The sequence below is a fragment of the Hypanus sabinus genome, unplaced genomic scaffold (assembly GCF_030144855.1).
Source record: "Hypanus sabinus isolate sHypSab1 unplaced genomic scaffold, sHypSab1.hap1 scaffold_236, whole genome shotgun sequence".
Taxonomy (NCBI): domain Eukaryota; kingdom Metazoa; phylum Chordata; class Chondrichthyes; order Myliobatiformes; family Dasyatidae; genus Hypanus; species Hypanus sabinus.
The window spans coordinates 641,331-647,330 of NW_026780476.1; positions in this window are offsets into that span (position 1 = coordinate 641,331).

Consider the following 6,000-nt stretch of genomic DNA (forward strand, 5'->3'; position numbering starts at 1 on the left):
GTGCAATACCCCACACCTGCCTGCAGTAAACTCAATCTGCCATTTCTCAGCCCATTTTTGCAGCTCGTCCAGATCCCTCTGCAAGCGTTCAAAACCTTCCTCACTCTCCACTACAGCTCCAATCTTTGTATCATCAGCAAATTTGCGGATCCAATTTACCACATTATCATGCGGATCATTGATTTGGATAACAAATAACAATGGTCCCAACACTGATCTCTGTGGCAGACCACTAGTCACAGGCCTCCACTCAGAGAAGCAGTCCTCCACTACCACTCTCTGACTTCTCCCATTGAGCCAATGGCTAATGCAATTCACACTATCACCATGTGTCCCCAGCGTCTGTATCTTCCTAACTAACTTCTCATGGGGGACCTTGTCAAAGTCCACGTAGACAATATTCACTGCCACCCCTTCATCCACTTTACTTCTAACCACCACGAGAAGCTAATAGATTAGTTAAACAAGACTTACTACTCACGAGCCGTGTTGACTCTCTGTAACAAGTCGCGGTCTATATGAATACGAATAGATCCTGTCTCTTAGTGCTCATTCCAATAGATGATCCACTACTGACTACAAACCTACCGGCCCGACTGCCTCAGCTACCTCATGTCTCCCTTCAGCCCTCCTGACTTCTTTCCTAAGTATTTTTGGACTTTTTTATACTCCTCAAATACCTTATTTGCTCCCTGTTTTCTAAACACGTTATTCGTCTCCCTCTTCTTCTCCATCAGAGTTCCAACATCCCGAGAGAACCAAAGTTCCTTATCCTTATTCACTTTGCCTTTAATCCTGACTGGGACATAAGGACTCTGTACTCTCAAAATTTCTCCTTTCAAGACTCATACATATGAACCACATCCGTGCCAAAGAACAACCTGTCCAAATCCACGTTTTTATATCCTTCCTCATTTCTTCAAAATTGGCCTTTTTCCAGTTTACAACCTCAAACCGAGAACCAGGTCTATCGTCATCCATGATCAAGTTGAAACTAATGGTGTTATGATCCCTGGAAACAAAATGCTCCTCCACACACACTTGCGTCGCCTGTCCTAACTCGCTTCCTAATAGGAGATCTAATATTGCATCCTCTCTCGTCGGTGCCTCTATATACTGATCGAAACATGGGAAACAAACCGAGTTGCAGGAAACTTGCTGGGTGATTGGTGTGTCCTATGTTTTAGTAATTACTATATCCCTGAGAAACTGATTCAATGCCTGAAAGTCTGTTGAGAGTGGCTACAGTGAGGGGAGTATTAAAACCGTCAGTCCTGATGGATAAACAAACTGTTACTAACATGGACCTGTAAAACATTCAGCATGTATTTCACCATGAACTGGCCTGTGGTGTGTTGGGGGAGTGATGGATGGAGAAGGAACTGCTCTATTTTGAGAGTATTCGTGGTACAATTGAACTTCTGAAGAACCTATGAGGAAGTAATGACCGCAGTTTCGTCTTTCTGACATACCTATTATTAGCAGAATGTGAGGTGTTAAACTCTGCTGCAGAGCTAACGAATGCAATTGCAACATGCACCTTCCCTTGCTCCAGCAAAAGCAGGTATTGACCGATGTGTGCAGTTTCTATAGAATGCAGCACGGTTACTCGCTAGGACTATTCTGCGAGAACATTCGGACCTCTATTCACACCACTACCAAATACCTCACCCCCATCCTAACAACCGTTAGACAGGAATGGTCTGCAAGAATGGTCACAATGGGTGCAGCCTTTGCTGTGCAGCTCCCCAGTACAATAGGCATCAGTCGCAGCATCAAGGGGTGTGTGTGTGTGTGTGTGTGTGTGTGTGTGTGTGTGTGTGTGTGTGAGTGTGTGTGTGTGCGTGTGTGTGTAATATACATGCGCAATCTACAACTTATACATCACAGAACGTTGCAGCATAGAAATAGGCTGTTTGGCTTCTCCTGGCTCTGCCGTACCATTTTTCTGCCTTGTCCCATTGACCAGCAAGCGACCCATATCCCTCCATACACCTCTCATCCGTGTAGCTGTTCAAGTTCTTCTTAAATTTTAAAAGTGAACCTGCATTTACCACTTCATCTGGCAGCTCATTCCACACTTTCACCACTCTCTGCATGATGAAGCCCCCCCCCCATGTTCTTTTCAATCTTTTCCCCCTTCACCCTTAACCCATGTACTCTTGTATTTTTTTCTCCTCTAACCTCAGTGGAGAAGCCTGATTTCATTAATTCTCTGTTGCCAAAATTATTTTATATACCTCTATCAAGTCTCCCTACATTCTTCCCCTCTCCAGGGAAAAAAGTCCTAACCTATTCAGCCTTCCTTTCTGTACTGTCGATTGTATCTTCCTAACTAACCCCCTATGCGGGACCCTGTCAAAGGCCTTACTGAAGTCCACACTGGCAACATACACTGCCTTTCCTGCATTTGCACATGCACATCCAGCAACATATTTTCTCCCTGCTTCCTCTACATGTTATACATCTCTCCCTTCCTCTTTACCAGAGTTCCACTACAGCGAGAGAACCAATGTTCCTTATCCTTAATCACTCTGCTTTAAATCCTGACAGAAACATTCAAACTCTGTACTCTCAAAATTTCCCCTTTCAAGGCCTCCTACGTACCAACGACATCCTTGCCAAAGACCAACCTGTCCAAATCCACCTTTTTTATATCCTTCCTCATTTCTTCAAAATTGGCCTTTTCTCCCAGTTTTAGAACTTCAACCCAAGGATCATGTCTTATCTTCACCCATGATCAAGTTGAAACTAATGCCTGGAAACAAAATGTTCGTCCACACACACTTGCGTCGCCTGTCCTAACTCGTTTCCTAATAGGAGATCTAATATTGTATCCTCTCTCGTCGGTACCTCTATATACTGATCGAAACATGGGAAACAAACCGAGTTGCAGGAAACTTGCTGGGTGATTGGTGTGTGTCCTATGTTTTAGTAATTACTATATCCCTGAGAAACTGATTCAATGCTTGAAAGTCTGTTGAGACTGGCTACAGTGAGGTGAGTATTAAAACCGTCAGTCCTGATGGATAAACCAACTGTTACTAACATGGACCTGTAAAACATTCAGCATGTATTTCACCATGAACTGGCCTGTGGTGTGGTGGGGGAGTGATGGATGGAGGAGGAACTGCTCTATTTTGAGAGTATTCGTGGTACAATTGAACTTCTGAAGAACCTATGAGGAAGTAATGATCGCAGTTTCGTCTTTCTGACTTACCTATTATTAGCAGAATGTGAGGTGTTAAACTCTGCTACAGAGCTAACGAATGCAATTGCAACATGCACCTTCCCTTGCTCCAGCAAAAGCAGGTAATGACCGATGTGTGCAGTTTCTATAGAATGCAGCACGGTTACTCGCTAGGACTATTCTGCGAGAACATTCGGACCTCTATTCACACCACTACCAAATACCTCACCCCCAACCTAACAACCGTTAGACAGGAATGGTCTGCAAAAATGGTCACAATGGGTGCAGCCTTTGCTGTGCAGCTCCCCAGTACAATAGGCATCAGTCGCAGCATCAAGGTGTGTGTGTGTGTGTGTGTGTGTGTGTGTGTGTGTGTGTGTGTGTGTGTGTGTGTGTGTGTGTGTGTGTGTGTGTGTGTGTGTGTGTGTGTGTGTGTGTTTGATTAATAAAGGACAATGTACCAAAAGCTTCCTATGCTACTCTATCTACCAGTGAGGCCACTTTTAGGGAACTTTGTTTCTGTGTTTCTAGATCCCTCTGTTCTACCGCACTGCTCAGGGCCCTCCCATTTACCTTGCATGTTCTACATTGGTGTTTCCTTCCAAAGTGCAATACCTCACACCTGCCTGCAGTAAACTCAATCTGCCATTTCTCAGCCCATTTTGGCAGCTCGTCCAGATCCCTATGCAAGCGTTCAAAACCTTCCTCACTCTCCACTACAGCTCCAATCTTTGTATCATCAGCAAATCCTTGCCTCTAGCACCAGCAGGTAATGACCGATGTGTGCAGTTTCTATGGAATGCAGCACGGTTACTAGCCAGGACTATTCTGCGAGAACATTTGGACCTCTATTCACACCACTATCAAATACTTCACTCCCAACCTAACAACCGTTCTCGCCCGGAGGGTGACGATCAGCAAAGAAAATGAGGAACTAAGTTAGACAGGAATGGTCTGCAAGACTGGTCACAATGGGTGCAGCCTCTGCTGTGCCGCTCCCCAGTACATAAGGCATCAGTCGCAACATCAAGGGGTGTGTGTGTGTGTGTGTGTGTGTGTGTGTGTGTGTGTGTGTGTGTGTGTGTAATATACATGCGCAATCTACAACTTGCACATCACAGAACGTTGCACCATAGAAATAGGACTTTTGGCCTCTCCTGGCTCTGCCGTACCATTTTTCTGCCTTGTCCCATTGACCAGCACCCAGACCATATCCCTCCATACACCTCTCATCCGTGTAGCTGTTCAAGTTCTTCTTATATTTTAAAAGTGAGCCTGCATTTACCACTTCATCTGGCAGCTCATTCCACACTTTCACCACTCTCTGTATGATGAAGCCCCCCCCCCATGTTCATTTCAATCTTTTCCCCCTTCACCCTTAACCCATCTCCTCTTGTTTTTTTTTCTCCTCTAACCTCAGTGGAGAAGCCTGATTTCATTAATCCTCTGTTGCCAAAATTATTTTATATACCTCTATCCAGTCTCCCCACATTCTTCCCCTCTCCAGGGAATAAAGTCCTTTCCTATTCAACCTTCCTTTCTGTACTGTCGACTGTATCTTCTTAACTAACCCCCGATGCGGGACCCTGTCAAAGGCCTTACTGAAGTCCACGCAGAGAACATCTACTGATTTCCGGCTGTTGCTTTCCTTCTAACCACCTCGAAACATTAATAGATTTGATAAACATGACCTGCTACGCACAGAGTTGTGTCGACTCGCCCTAATAGGTCCCTGTCTATCTGAATACTTATACATCCGATCTCTTAGTACTCCTTCCAATAGTTTATCTACTACTGTCTACAAACCTACCGGCCTAAGATTATCTTACATCTTGTCTGCCTGAGCGACCTCACGTTTTCTTTTAGCCCTCCTGATTTCTTTCTTGGGTATTTTTGGGTCTTTTTTTAACACTCCTCGACTACCTTGTTTTCTTTACATGTTATACGTCTCCCTCTTCTTCTCTATCAGAGTTCCAATATCCCGAGAGAACCAAAGTTCCTTATCCTTATTCACTTTGCTTTTAATCCTGACTGGGACATAAGGACTCTGTACTCTCAAAACTTCTCCTTTCAAGACTCATACATATGAACGACATCCATGCCAATTAAAAACCTGTCCAAATCCACGTTTTTATATACTTCATTTCTTCAAAATTGGCCTTTTTCCAGTTTACAACCTCAAACCGAGGACCAGGTCTATCGTCATCCATGATCAAGTTGAAACTAATGGTGTTATGATCCCTGGAAACAAAATGCTCCTCTACACACACTTGCGTCGCCTGTCCTAACTCGTTTCCTAATAGGAGATCTAATATTGTATCCTCTCTCGTCGGTACCTCTATATACTGATCGAAACATGGGAAACAAACCGAGTTGCAGGAAACTTGCGGGGTGATTGGTGTGTGTCCTATGTTTTAGTAATTACTATATCCCTGAGAAACTGATTCAATGCTTGAAAGTCTGTTGAGAGTGGCTACAGTGAGGTGAGTATTAAAACCGTCAGTCCTGATGGATAAAGAAACTGTTACTAACATGGAACTGTAAAACAGTCAGCATGTATTTCACCATGAACTGGCCTGTGGTGTGGTGGGGGAGTGATGGATGGAGAAGGAACTGCTCTATTTTGAGAGTATTCGTGGTACAATTGAACTTCTGAAGAACAGATGAGGAAATAATGACCGCAGTTTCGTCTTTCTGACTTACCTATTATTAGCACAATGTGAGGTGTTAAACTCTGCTACAGAGCAAATGAATGCAATTGCAACATGGACCATCCTTGGCTCTAGCACCAGCAGGTAATGAACGATGTG